Below are 15,480 nucleotides of genomic sequence, written 5' to 3' on the forward strand. Positions count from 1 at the left end.
TGACTTTGCTCGCAGATGTTGCAACTTGCCTTCCGCTGGGCAGTCAGCTTCACCCGGTCAGGGAGATCTGTTGTTCTAATCCGCCCAGCTGGGGTGACCTTTGAAACCCTTGGCTGCCAGCTGCAGAGCCTGTCAATGGAGTCCCGGGGAAACCAAAGGTGGAAGCTCATGGGTTTTTACAGAGCTGCAGATTCCAATCTGAGTGTGGAGCAAAGGGAGGACGCTGTCAAGCAGAGAGCTGAGCTTGGCACACTCTCAACTCCACATCTGGCCTGGAACACTACTCACCCCTTGGCACATCTAGCCTAGGATCACCATCCAGGTCTCGTGGGACATTTGTGTCCTGAGACCCAGCTTCTTTCTCCTTAAATTGAGGAAGCCCCATTTATGATCCCTTGAGTGGGAGGCAAGCCCAGAGAGCAGATGGATGGGGGAACTCCAGGCTGCAATTGTCTTAAGGAATCTGGGCTGAGATTTGAACTAGCCTCCACAGACTGTGTTCACATCGTGCACAGGATCCAATAGCGCTGGTCCTGACCCCTGGCGAGCCTCAGGAGAGGTCCCTGGAGCATACTTCTAAAATGTGGTAATAAGGTGATGCCCAGCCCAGTAACTCTCTTCCAGGGGTCGGAACAATTTCCATAATTCCAGAGGAATCTTTCATGCAACTCACACCTTGGGACAGGGCACACTTTGATAATCGTTGCTCTAGCCCATTCCCCTACTCTCCCTGTCATCTGCTTTCACTTCTGTTCTCCTTAAAATACGTAAGTGGAAAGAGAAAAGTGGTTTTATAGGAGTAATGGTGTGCAGCTTTGAGGGACGGGTGGAGAAGAGGGTGAATCAACACCTAATTTGATTCCATCTTTTCTTCCAAAGAGAATGGTTGAACAAATGTGGACCAGAGAGATTTGAAGCCTGAGACAGACACTGATGAAGAGAACGCCATTAAGTCAATTAAGTCCTTGGCTAAAACTGAATGTACATCTCAGATTCTGGAAGAGCTTGCAGATGGTAGATATTTTGAATATTTTAGTGGCTAATAAGAAAGAAATAAATCCAAAAAACAATGCTGTTCATCACTGAGGAATGGAGATGAATCTGAATCTAAGTCTTCCTAGTCAGAGGTCTCTGGTAGTGGGCAACAAAACTGGAAAGTCATTTTAAATTGGATGGAACTGAGGAAAATGACTTGGATAAAATCATGAAAGGTGTATTCATCAAACCTGTGGGTTACACTAAGCGAGTGGGAACAGCTAACATGCTGGATGTTAAACAGACTCCTGAAAGATCAGCAAAAGAGACCAGAGCTTGAGAAAATGTTTAAAAGCACAAATTTAAAGTTCCTATACTTAGGCTCAAAAACGAAAACTTAACAACTGCCCAACTACAAAATGGATGATTAGACACACTCAACAAAGACTTCTGGCCCCAACGACGTTGGGCCGGGTCCCACGTTTGAAACATGCACCAAATCCCTTATGCTGTGTTCGTCGCACACATCATAGTTGGCAGACGTGTGTGCAGTTTGGTGGTTATATGATTAACCCCTGTCTCCCTCACTGGAACACAAGCTCCACCAAGTCACAGGTCCTGTGTGTTTCGCTCACTACCATATCCCAATGCCTAGAATACTGAGGAGCACCTAGTAAATTCTCAAAAGATATTTGTGGAACATATTAATGAATAGACATTTGGGCTAAAACAAAAAAAAAATTAAAAAAAAAAAAACATAAAAATCATTTCCAAACTATGACACCACTTAATTTTGTTGGATAGGGAACCTTGTGAATGTTAGAAAGAGGACATAGGGAAAGCAGTGGGTGAACAAGTCACAACAATAAAATATCTACTACCCCTCTGGGGCATACAGGTATTTGGTTAGATGCATGGGTGCCAGTCTAGCTATAACGTGGCATGTAACTCGTCCGTTCTTTCTATTCTTTGTTTCTCAGTCTTCCTGTGTATAAAATGTGCATAACAATGCTCTACCCTGGGCATACTCTGTGTTTCCTGCTGGCATCCCTAAGCAACTCAGTCCAGGTCCCTAGGTTCCCAAGTGAAATCACATGAAGCCAGCCTGCTCTGTCTCCCACAGCTGAGTTCTTCCCTGAGTACCAGGCAGCCTCGCCCTCCCCATGGCTTCATGGGCCTTTCCTCTTGGAAAACACATTAAAGGAGGGGCTGGGCCTCTGCAGGCAGATGAGCTGCCCACGTCAGCCAGGCCACATCGGCAGAGCAGCAGACCGCGGGTGGGAGAAGGACGTCTGCTCAGCGACACAACCCTGAGTGTCCACATCTTTGGCAGAAAGTTATTTTTAAATTTCCTCAAAAGGGACACATACACATAGATCAAATCAAATAAACATACCCAACCACACACACAGTGTGAACGAGAGAGGCCTGGTCTCCTGGAGCTGCTTTCTTCCTGTTGGGGTTCTTGCTTAATTTGAGATTTAACAAGAACAGGCTGAGAGAAGCTTTCTGCAATAAAAGTCACATGCAAAGAGAAATCAAAGCCAGAAACCCTGATTATAATTAAATTAGCAAAATGCACAATCTAGCAATAATCTTAGAGTTCACTAACTTCATTATCAGGTATCATCCCTGTAGAAGGAAGTTTGGGGTCACAAGTGTATATATCTGGATCCCTTCCTCAAACACCAGGCCTCCTTCCTCCAGTCTGCTAAGCCATACCAATTGTGCCTAGTTTTTTAAACTCTACGAGGTGACCACCGTGAGTACTCAGGTCAGGGCAGCGAGAAACAGTCTGCTCTGCCATCAGAAGCTGTGTTCTCCTCTGCTAAACTATGTTGCCTGAGGTAAGTGACCATCTCTGAAAGTCTTAGCTGCTAATCTGTAAAATGGGGCTGCTATTAATATCACCCACCCGTCCCCCATCTACAGGGTGGCCATGAGGGTCGGCAGTGTGCATAAAAAGCAGCCCCATTCCAGTCACTGGCACAGAATAAGTGCTCAATCTATCATGGCTGATGTTGTTAATGTTGCTCTTTTAAGATTTCTGTCGGCTCAGAGAAGAGAAGCTGCCTTGGCTGAGGAGCAGGCCAGCACAGGAGAAATCAGAAAGCAGTACCAGAGGGTAAAGCAGCACAGAAGAGTCAGCGACTCTAGTGCTTACTATGGCTGCACCCTAACCTGCTGTATGACCTTAAGAAAGTCACTTCCCTTCTCTAGTCTCCTCTACATGGCCTGAAGGGCCTCTCTGGACCTTTCTTGCCCTAGTGCCCCTTTGTCTCCAGAACTGCTGCCAGCTCTCCAAAGAACCCCTGGGCGGGTAAGAAAGTGTCCAGCAAGGGGGAGACAAGCCCAGAGCTGGAACAAGATGCTGGAGGACACCAGGGAGGAGGTAAAGCCCTCCTACCACAGATTTCTGCTCGGGGCGGGGCGAGGGAGAGGGAGGGCACCATACAGGGTATCACAGGCCTGACAGCCAAATCAGGCAGGTGTACCTGATCCTCAACGTACAACTGTGAGACCCCAGGATAGGCCATGAAGATGCTGAAGACTGAGCCAGTGCTTGTAGCAGGCACCTATGCAGTTACTCTAACTTCTCAGCCCTCTGGCCAGCCCCCAGGTCTGCCTACAGAGGGGCTGGGGCTGAAAGAGCTGAGGGGAAACTCCAGGAAAAAAAAGGAGAAAAAGAGACAACCAATAATAGCTACTGTTTAGTGAGCACTTACTATGTGCCAGACAGCGAAGTAAGTATTTGAGGTGACTTGCCTCATTTAATCCCTTAGCAGAGCAGCAAATATTAATAGAGAGTATCATTCAGTAAATGGAATATATTCATTTTCTTTCTATTACATCATCCTTCTTCTCCCTCCCCCAGTTATTTAGAAACACGAATCTTGGGAAACGGGGAGCAGGTGGGAGGGCTAGCAAGTGGGTTTGGGCAGCCCATAGTGTATGGGTGTGCTGTTGTGTCAGAGGGCTGAGGAGAGATCTAGAAATGAGAGAGAGAGGGAGTCTGCCATGATCTGCCCTGCCCCTGCCCTCCAAGTGTTTAGAGAAGCCTAGGAAAACTTTGAAAAAGAAGGCCCAGGAAAGAAGGGAGCCTCATGATTCTGCTGATCACACCATGCCCTGAAAGGGACTCTGAGCAGCTTCTCTAGTTCCAGATTGGAATGTCCCACCCCTTCTGAGTCATCTGAAGCACACAATGCCCCTCTGCTTTTCAGGGGGAAGCTGGCCCTATGTTGATGAACTGAAGGGACAGGCCTGGAGGTTCCTGTGCTGGGAGGCCCCTTAGATTCTGAGAACACAGATGCAGCTGAACTGTGAGCAAAGCTCACATAGGCCTGGCTACGGAACGTGGTCCCTGCTTCTCTCCATACGGTTTAGGGGAGACCAGCTTCCTGTGGCCTGTTTCTTCTGGAAAAACATTAGCTCTGTGGCTAGACTAATGCCTGGATGATTTGAGGAGAGGGAAGAGGAAGACAATTCTGTGGAAGTCCTGCCTTTCCACATGAGAGCCTCAGGCATTGGGCTGGAAGATGTCTTCCAAAGAAAGGGGGAGCAGGAAGCACATGACTAGAAGGGGCTGCAGAGATGTGGAACACTGATAAGAAAAGGCTGTTTGAAGGCTATCTTCAGCCACAAGCTCCACAGTTCCTTCTGGACCTCCTGGGGCCCACACCCACCTGGCTCTAGCATGTCATGGCTCTAGCATGTCATGGCTCATTCGAGCTTCCCTTAATGAGAGGCCTGAAGATACTTCTTCTGCAAATCCTCCCCTCTATGACACAGCACAAGAAAATAAGTCACAGCTAACCTGATTTATTTACTCCTACAGGCTCCTGGATTTGAAATTTGAGTTTGTAGTTGTTTTCTAATTACTCCTACCAACACGATCTGTTTCTCTGGCTGAAGCCAAAGGCCTGGCAAATAATGTTATATATTTCTAGTTTCCTTCCACTCTTGGTCAGCACTGAGATAAGAGAGCAGGTCCACACAGAAGGGGAATAAGGAGGGAGTCTCTAACCTGCTGGAAGAGGGGTGTTTTTAATGCAATTTTCCCAGGTGTGATTTTCAGGTTGGTCACCTCAGCTGGAGAAAGAGAGGAAACCAATCCCTACTTTAGGGTCAAGCCCAGAGCTGGAGTAACCACCAGTCCTAGGACACTAGTGACAATATATTGACAATCTAAGACTAAATTAGGTGGTGATGGCCAGCCAGTGGACTCCAATGAGAGATTCAATCACAGGCTTTGTAGTTAGGCATGCCTGAATGTAACCTGCCTCTGCCACTTACCAGCCAGATGACCTTGGGTGATATACTTAATCTCTCTAAACCTCAATTTTCCCACCCGTAAATCTGCTTTGCATGGCTCTTTGTATGGAGATTAGAGGCAACTGAAGTATCTAACACAAAGTAGTCACTCAGAATATCCAATACATTGCAACTATAATATGAATTTCTAACAATGCCTGGCATATAGCAAGCATTCAATAAATGGTAACTCTCTGATAACAGTCAATTATGCTGAAGAATCAGAGGTATTACATTTCACTTAGATATTCTAGTTCATTTAAATATTGCCATAAATATTGCTCTATCATAAAGAGTAGATTCCTAATTCACTCTCTTCTGTTGACTTCTTTTTATCAGTTACTTGTCATTGGCTAGACAACATGCATTGCTCTCACCCTCCCAAATTATTAATGTTAGCATAATGGAATATGCCTGGATCACAGAATGTAGAGGCTGGAAGGGAACGGAAATCATCTAGTCCAACCTCCTTATTTTACACAGGGGCCCAAAGTGGATCTAGTGGGGCAGAGATCTCTGAAGTTTGCAAGGCACAGAGAAAGGGCCACAACCATCTGAGCTGGTGAGCCTGCAGTAGGAAGCTGAGCTGGGTTGGGCATTTGGTGCTGTATGTCTAAGAGCAAGGGAATTCATCTGGGAAAGCACCGGCCACGGGGAGTTTTCAGAGATCGTCATCAAACTAATTGAGACGAGGCTGTGGAGGGCCTAGAATAGCAATCAATGCTCTTAGAGAATGCTACCAAAAGGGTTTTTATTAAAAAATTAACATGGAGCTACTGATAACTTATGAAATGTTTTCCCAGTCAAGATCTTACTCATCTTCACAACATATTGAGATATGTTATAACCCCATTTTATTGATGGCAAATCTGAGGCTCAAAAACCAAGTCAATTAGAATCCAGTCCTTTTTACTCCAAATCCTGGCTTAATTTGGTAACATATGCAAGAAAGATTTAGCAAGATATGTGCAATATAATTATATTAATGCCATGCCCAACAGGAAACTTCTAGCATAACAACGGTTTAATCTTCCCTTAGGTTTTACTGAAATGATATCTGATGGGTACGTGGGTACAAATTTGACTAATGTAGTCAATCCTTAGGCCAGGGAAAGTCCCTTATATTTGTCCTAACAAATGGATGACTTCATTTCAATCATTCGGGCCTAAGGGGAAGGCCATGCATACTGGCTAATCTCTAGCAAATTTATGCAGGCCCACCACCACCATCAGTAGATATACCTCTCCCCCACCACCTCTCCCCCAGCAAATTTATGCAGGCCCACCACCACCATCAGTAGATATACCTCTCCCCCTACACAGAGATGCTCTCTCTTCCCATTCAAGGGCCAGAAATCTCTGTTTTCCCCCAAAGCTTGCTGCTCTTCTCCAGGCTCCCCTCAACTCTCCTCCCACTGGCTGGGCACAACCCCAGACCTCAGCCTTGCGAGCTCTATCAGAACTGACGGGAGGATGCCTTGGCTGTGTGACAAGCCCTATGTTTCCACATGTAGTTCACCCCTTGCCCTTACCTTCCCTCTCATGATAAAAGGGCCTAGTCCTAGGGCAGCCTCTAGCTGTGGATGAGAAACAATGGCTTAGTGTTTCCTGGAACTCACCTGGGGTGGTGAAAAGCTTCCAGCCCAGCCAGGTTTATCAGCCCAAAGGCCAAAAGTCAAGCTCAGACACAGCCCTGCTCCTTCTCAGCTTCCTCATTCTTCACTCCAAGAGGCTGCATCCCTTTTGCTGGTTGCACCCCTGCCTAGCACTCTCCAGTCCTTAGGAGAAGGTCACAAGGGAGCCTGCCTCTCCAAGGTTCCTTCAGGATTCTTGGGTACCACCCTCAGGTCCTTTGCAGAGGAGACTAACTCACCATAGGAACATGAAATATCAGGGCTGGAAGGGGCCTAAGAAATGATACAATCCCACCTCCATCCCCAGAGGGGTGTACCTATGTGCTCTTTGGGGATACTTGAGGCCACCTCATCCTGGAACATCAAGTATACTCAAAGATTTGGAGGAAGCATTTTAATATTAAAGTCACATTATTGTATAGAATGACAGCTGAATAGAACTATGAGTAGATTTTACAAATAACTATAGGACATCGAAAGAATGCTATGCTTTCTGCAAGCTGCTTCAGGCTACAATTCAAGCCCCTACCCGCAAAATGTACTTCTTCCTCCACTTCCCTTGGGGATGGCAAAGTCAGAGAAGCACTGGTCCTTTTCAACCTTCCTGTCTCACAGAAAGGTAACCTCAGTTCCAGATGAATGAAATGACTGTGAACCACAATATATACTGTTGCTAATAAAAACAACCCATTTATTGACTGCTTACTGGGGGCCAGGTACTATACTGGGGGATTTTACCTATGTTAACTTTCCTTTTCAAAGCAATTCTATAAGATAGGTATTATTTTTATTTGAAAAATGAAGAAAAGACTCAGAAGTTGAGCAATATACCCAAGGTCACAGAGCTAACAATAATAGCGACTTCTTATCAGCTAGATTTGAACCCAGGTCTCTGACTCCAACTTTCAGACCCTTGGGAACAACATCACACTATCAGAGATGCCACGGGGAGGAGCTGGGATTGGGTCAGAGTCCAAGGTCCTGGTGTTTTATCCTGGCTCTGTCACTATATTACACACAGCCACAGAACCTAAGGCGGCCTTAGCTCACCTTCTCAGTCTATAGATAAGAAAACTGAGGCCCAGAGAGAAGGACCCAGCTTAAGGTCAGAACCACTGAATTTCAGGGAACGAATCTGCTAACAGTGGGTCCTGGGGAAGTGTCCTAACCTCTTTGGGATTAGAAAACTCCCTTGGATATATCAATTTATAATCTGATGTATACATCCAGTCAGCTTCTGTAAGCCCTAGAATCTGTGGGGGCCCTCACAAACTTTGGTCTGCAGACAGCAGCTCAGTCAAGCTACTATTAACCTCTTGCAAGATAGCTGGACAGGGCTGTTAAGAAAACTCATTTGACAATTGTTAGTCACTTCCGGTTCTGAAGTTATTACCTAGTCTGCTAGTAATTAGCTAAGATTTGTACTCCAGGAAGCAGAACATGTACAGTAGTAGCCAAAAGCCACAGCCACAAGCATACACATCCCTCTTAGCAAGGGAATTCCAGAAGTTCATTCACCCTGTGGTTTGCATCTATAAGAATCTTCTTCTAGATCCCAACTCCCTAGGCTACTGATGTTTATCAAAAATATCTACTCCATGGCTAGACAAAAGCATGCTGAGAAGATGCAACTCCCTCTTGACTATTTAGAATATTTACATTATCCTTGGTTTCCATTTTGATCATGTAGGCCAGTCAAGCCAGGTTTATCAAGTCTGTCTTCCCAGTAGAGCAGGAAGAACTCAGCCTAAGGATCAGAATGCACAGACTGTCCATACACTTATCGCTGTGTGTTTACTGAACACCTACAAGGACCACTGCAAGCATAAATAAGGTGAGAGGTTAAACAGAGTGTGGTGAACATCATATCTTCCCAATACAATGACATTAGCACTGTAGGAAGAGTGAGGATGCACACCTTACTTCTGGACCTCACTCTGCCAGTCGTCTCCATTTGCTTCCATGATCACCCTCCCTTACACCCTATTGCTCTCCCACACCTGCCCCTACTTTTCCTTTCCAGTTGAAGTGGCCACTCTCTGGGTGAAGAGTTCAACTGCAGCCCTTCAGTGCCACAAGTGAATGGGGCAACCTTGGGTCTGAAGCCTGGGCCTCTGGGCCCCAATTTCAGGCGTGGGCAAGCACTGTTATCAGTAGGAACACAGCAAAAGGTTACTGACCTTCTGGAGACAGGAACCTATGCTCAGAAGTGTTAGTTCAACTGGCTCCCAATGGGTAGGAGAGACCACTTATCCCTCCTAACCCTCTCTGAGAAACAGAGGGTCACTTACACGTGGAGGAAAGATTTCCCCCACAGGAGGCACCATCAGCTGCCAGAGAGGGAAGTGCAGGCTGATGTAGGCCAGTAGGAAGATCAGTGGGCCACCCCCAAGTATGAGCTGGGCTAATAATGGGCCAGAGGAGCACAGACCTTGAGGAAAGGGGATTTAGAATCTTTTTGAAGAGGCCAGATTAGAGAAGAAAATAATAGAAACCCAGGGACCAGAAAAGTGGGATTGGAAATAAAACAGCTTCTGGAGCACTGGCCTGTTCACAGGCCCTTAAACCCTTCATGTTTTTTCCACTCCTGATCCAAGCAATTCTGCACCCTGCTCAGGACACACAGCCAACACAAAAGCAGCAGTCCATTTTCTGGCATTCAGCCCAGAGGGTTGTGTGGTCTCGGTATTTATTGGGTGTCTAATGTTCTCTCTCTCTCACAGTAACAAAGATGGTATGGGACTCTGAAGAAAAGTATGTTGTTTATCATCACTGCGAAGCTGTGAAATGGCCATTCGAGTTGTTAGAACTTTTTCTTCTAGGCAATTTACGTAAGCTTCTATCCAGTGGGCACAGCAGCCAATCAGCAAGGCCTCTCCAGGTGCGGGTGATTAGACCAAAAAAGGAATACTTAATATGCTTATCTATACTAACTACGTCTATTAAATTAATAATGCACTTCTAATTACTAAATTCCATTTCTAACTGTTACGTAACATTTAACAAAATGCTATCATATGGAGCTTTTATTACTAATGCTTAATGTAATGAATCAGTTTTACTCTCACCCCTGGGACTTCCTAGATTCCAGGGTTTGACGGGGGGGCGATTCAGGACATTATACTGAAGAACTTTTGTCATCAACTCTGCTCACCCCATACCTACTACTCAGGGCTGGGTTCTGTCTCCCTGGCATTGTCCTTCTCAGATTCTGTCCATCTCAGGTAAAAAACTGGACCTCACTACTGACAGCTCCTGTTCTCTGTGGTATGGCTATGATGAAACGAGAGGAAGGTCAGAACTGTCTTGCATACACCATTCAGTTTAAGCTTTCACAATGGTACCTAAACCCCTCCCCCTCATCCATTAAAAAGTTCTTTCCCCACTGGACCACAATGGGAAGTGCAATTTGGCATGAATGCATACTTGTGCCGGTGTCCCCCCTTAGCTAGAAGGTTCCTGGCAAGTCTGCATATGGCCTGGCCTCCAAAGCAGAGGGCTATCTCTCTTAAGTGAGGTAACGCTTTTCTCTTTATGTCTTAACTAGAGAGTCAAAATAGTATCCAGGGGCCTGAAGGCAATTTCTTGCTTAAGTCCAGGAAAAGCCGAAGAGAGCTTACTCCCACACTCACCACCTATGACCCTCAACCAAACAATAGGACAAAACATCTACAAAAAGTCTAGATATCTCTTCACTTTGGTAATCCTGGCAGAACTTATCTGTTTGCTCAGATGTAGAGTGAGCTGCATCTGCCTGGCTTCTCTGTTGACTGGAACCCCCTCTGAGCTGAGACTATTAGGATACACTGCCTAAAGAAGGTCCTATGCCTCCTCTCTCCCAGTCCCATGATGTCCAAGCAGGCATCAGGGTCAGACCAATCCTCCCATGGGCACAATCATACCCTACTTTTCTTGAAGTTGAATCTGGGCTCAGCTCCCAGGCTGACTCACAGATGATCAACTTGGTGGGCTATTCAGTAACATGGTTCCCAATAGGCCAGTCTTGACAGAACGAACAAAAGAAAGGGCAGATACCAAGAAGTAAACAGAGCCAACCCAGGCCAAGTCCCTATCTGCTTAAAGTTACCATATTCCACCATTTGAATGTATTTCTACATTAGCCGTATGTGGGCTTTTCTATTAAAAGTCAAGAACTTCTCTAGGGAGAAATGCCCCCAGGCAGTGGTCCTCAACTTTTTTGGCACCAGAGACCGGTGCTCCTATGAGATTCTAATGCCTGATGATCTGAGGTGGAGCTGAGGTGGTGATGCTAGCGCTGGGGAGTGGCTGCAAATACAGATAAAGCTTTGCTCCCTGGCCCGCTGCTCACTTCCTGCTGTGCGGTCTGGTTCCTAACAGGCCACAGACCTGTACCAGTCCCTAGTCCAGGGGTTGGACCCCTGTTCCCAGGTACACAAATAGGGAAAAGGCTTAGCGGGTAAGTTGTCTACTCTTGCTGCTTCTGTTCATTAAAAATGGTAATGGTCATGTATTGGATTTGTGGGATAGGTGAGGAAAGATGCAAGGAAAAGAGATGCTCCTAAGTTAGAGTGAAATATGATCTCTAGCCACATGCTGGGGTAACTCTGGCATAACCACCTGGATTATCCTATAACTAATTGAGAAGCAGAGATACATTCACATGTTGTACCTGGGTCACTTCTCCATCAGTCTACCTCAGCAATAGAGAATCTTAATTCACCAGCTCTTAAGTGCTAGAGGCAACCAGCAAGGCAAATGCCCTCAACCTAGAATGTCTTCCTCCTCCCTTTTCAATAACTAGTGTGACCACATGACATATTATCCAAACCAGGACTCCTGAGAATGATGAGGGGCCCTATTAATATTTATGCTGAGATTGTCCAGAGGAACCAGGATGTATATATGGTCACCCTAATCACTTCCACAGTCTTCCTAAGTCTAGACATAAGATGTGACTTCAAAGATGTCTTCCCTGGCCACATTCACCCTATTCTGGCCAAGCATGTGCTTCACATGCCCTCAGTCCAGGGAACTGTTACGTTACTTCACACACTGGGTTATATCTGGACATGTTCTCATGTGTGGCCTTGCTCCTTTTCTAAACAGTGTCTTGGTTGCTGATTCTTTGCATGAACTTTGAACTCACGCCAGTTCCCTTGTTCCATCCTCTTTTGTCATTGTTTATAAACAACATTTGCTGAAAGTTTGGTTTGTTATGAAGATTACAAATGAGTTTTTTTCCTAACATAAATACTATCATTTTCTATATACATATTTTCTAGTCTTTTTCAATATATGTACTTTTAAAAACAAAATTATATATACACATATCATTGCCTTTATTTTCTTACTTCAGGCTAAACCACAAACTTTTTCCTTGTTACAGAACACTCTTCATAAGTCTCATTTTTAATGACTCTATAATATTCCATCAAGTGGATAAACCATAATTTACTCAATTATGCCCCTGTTATTTACCATTTAGGTTGCTTCCAATTCCACTAAAACAACATTGCAAGTTACAGTTTCATGAACGCAGCTTTCCCTTCATTCTAGATCATTTCCCCAGGATATATTTCAAGAATTTTGATTACTGAGTCAAAGTACATGGAATTTTTAAAGCTCTTGAATTTAGGTCTTCTCGATTTCTACTACCTGGGGCCAACTCATGGCTCCCCAGATGCTTTACTATCCTTCCTTAGCTCAGTTTGAGCTTGAGCTCCTTGATCTGGGACCAAGTCTCAGGCAAGAAACAGGTCTGGGATTTCTGCACAGTTAGAAGGGATGTGTGCACTTAAATTTCCGACTAAGTTAGGCAAGGTTGGGAAGTAAGGCAAATGTTGAGCAAGACAGGAAAGGATCCAATACTAAGGAGTCATGAAGTTCAAAACAACTGCTATTATCAAGTAAAACTTCAGGCCTTCTGCCCTCTCCTGCATAATCCTGCCAGTGGGTAGCTCTGAAATGCCTTCAGCAATCTCTCCCACCTGGCCAAGTCCTGCTCTTAACTCAAGATTTCCTCTTCTGTAAGACCTTCCCAGTAGGATCTGTGACATGGGTTCACAAGCACCCATCCAGAACAAAGCTTCCACCAATCCATGATAAAATACGAAAAATGAGGACAACGCATAGACTTTTCCATATAGCTCAATGAACGTAGTTTTAAAGGCTATCCTTTAATTTCAGTTGATGTCCTTCAGAATTTTTGGAATTAATGCATTCCTTCACATGTTTATAAAAATGTCATGGCTTTGTTTAATTAGTTCACTTATCACATATTTTTGAGAGCTCACTACCTGCCAGGTACTATGCTAGACTCCAGGAGACACAACAGTGAACACAACAGACAAAGGTACCTGTTGAGTGAACCTTGACAATGAGCAATTTTCATTGTAATATGAGCTCCTAACGTTAAGCTTTTGATTGTCAGGTCACGCACTTCAAAGGGATCCATCTCAAATACATTACCAGCCTTAGGACTAGAAAAAGATGCAGGCTACCTCACCCATGAAGTTGCCTTGTCTTTAGAGAGCTCTGGTTGTCTTAGATAACTGACCAGTTTAACCACTTGCTTTTTTCTTCCGGTACTTTAATTGCTGCTCTTATGTTTTATATTCACCAAAAAAGAGTTTACCATGAATCCCTAGGCACCTCACCCTCCATCCCAATAAAAGTAGAATTCCAGGTCTGAGCTTGCAATTGTCCCCACCTCTTTCCTTCTTTCTCTTCACCCTCAACCTTGCTGTGTGGTCCTAGGCATGCAACGTACCCACCAGGACCTATGAGTAATAAACCTTGTATTTTCTAAGTTCCCAGACAGTTGTTGCTTGGGTGGATAGTTTTTGATGAATGGTGAAATCTTAAGAACCACAAGAGTTGGTTCAGTCACAACATTGCTCAGGTTGGGAAAATGTCTGTGAGGGCTCACCACAGAGGAGATGGGACCCAGGTGAGTGTCTCCAGGCATTTCCAGCCAATAGCATCACTATCAGTAGGCTGAGCCAGAAAGAAAACAGAGCCCCCACCCAGATCTTGAGCTCCAACTATGGCAGCTTTTTCTCTTCAGCCATAGTGTCCTCTGGGGGGACTCAGATTTATATATCTTTATATCTCCATGGAAGAGTGTCCTGCACATATTTTCTGAGGACAGGGTTTCATAAAGACACCAACACTTTCCGGAGGATTAGTGGGGACATTTGTTGCACATACAGCAGGGGCCTGTGGGCAGTATGGAGGTCCCACACTGCCTGGCTTCCAATCCCAGCTCTGCTCCAGGACCTTCAGCAAATTCTTTCGTCTCTCTTAGCCTGCATCCTCACTTGTCAAACAGGAAGGATGGTAATAATACCTGCCACAAGATGCTATGAAGATTGAAGCCCTCAACACAGTGCTTGGCGCATCAAAAAGCCCACAATAAATGAACCTATTTGTAGCAATGACAACAGCATCATATGGGTGCTAAAAAAAAAAAACCAGCTAAGAGGTGACTATGTGTCAACATTAAACCCAACTGAAACTGAAGAGTCATTTCACTGGCCAGAAAACTAAGGATTTAACAGAGAAAATTAAATTTGTATAAGAAGGAAAAAAAAGAAAAAAACTAGCCAGAGTTTCTCTTTCTTCTCCACTGATATCAATGATTAAAATGATAGGATTTCATTTATATCAATCATAGAAATTTGGCAAAAATGTTCCTGTCAAACCCAGGTTTCTCCAATGCTGAGCATATGCCAGAACTCAACCATAAATGGCCTGGATGAGTTGAAGATTGTGGAACTGGGGATAAACATACACAGTTCAGAAACTTTCCTGAAGTATGGACATTCCACAGACAGGTAATTTAAGTGCCACAGACAGTTTTGGAATTGAAGAAGTCTGAAAAGGGTGGGGTGGGATAGAAAAACAACCTTGGCCACAACCAGCAGAAGGACAAAGGCCCAAATTTGTAGAAGTTGCTCTTAGCTCTGTGACTGAAATGGAATGCTGTACAGATTTAATATCAGTGGTGCAGATAAAATAATGTCAGCAGATTGGATAATTAAAGATTTTTGGCTCACTTCTTCACTCTCTCACTTTCTGGAGGGAGGATGAGAAAAGAGATGGGTCCAATAAACCAAGAATTCCTCAGAGTTTTAAGTATATTTTTAGTACTCCTGACATCTGGGATAGCAGAGGCATTATTTCGGGATCAGATCCTGATCGTGCCCTTTACTTTGGGCTAAACATCACTCTCTAAAACCCTTTGATGAGAATGTAATTATTTTAAAGATATGCACAGGCTAATTGAGACCACATTTAGGGAGTCTTTAGCTTCCAATAAAAGATGTTTCTGGCTGAGTAGAACAGATGCCATTAAACCAGTTGCCACCACTCCTATTCTTCACCATCTCCCAAATTTATTTTTCCACCTTCCCAAGTTTCCTCCCTGGACTGCATCTGGACCAGACCTGCTCTGCTCGGGACTGGAGCTGCCCAAGGCCAGGGGAATGACCATGGGGCCACAGCCAGGTCCTTACAGAGTAGAGCTGGACCCAAGCACCTGTTTCCACTTGCTTTTTAAAGTGTTAGAATATAG

General features: G+C 44.8%; 1 protein-coding gene across 5 annotated transcripts in view; it reads right to left on the minus strand.

Annotated features, from left to right (window-relative positions):
- MYLK (myosin light chain kinase) overlaps positions 1 to 15,480 on the minus strand; it is a 236,631-nt gene that overhangs the window by 163,793 nt on the left and 57,358 nt on the right. Inside the window, exon 1 of one of the 5 annotated variants that reach the window (XM_015595961.2) lies at positions 2,372 to 2,484. The exons of the other annotated variants lie outside the window; for them this stretch is intronic. The gene's annotated coding sequence lies outside the window, so the exon portion shown is untranslated. Of the gene's footprint in view, positions 1 to 2,371; positions 2,485 to 15,480 lie in introns of those variants that run through there. 5 annotated transcript variants of the gene reach the window in all.

This window comes from Pteropus alecto, unplaced genomic scaffold (genome assembly GCF_000325575.1).
Source record: "Pteropus alecto unplaced genomic scaffold, ASM32557v1 scaffold251, whole genome shotgun sequence".
Classification (NCBI taxonomy): domain Eukaryota; kingdom Metazoa; phylum Chordata; class Mammalia; order Chiroptera; family Pteropodidae; genus Pteropus; species Pteropus alecto.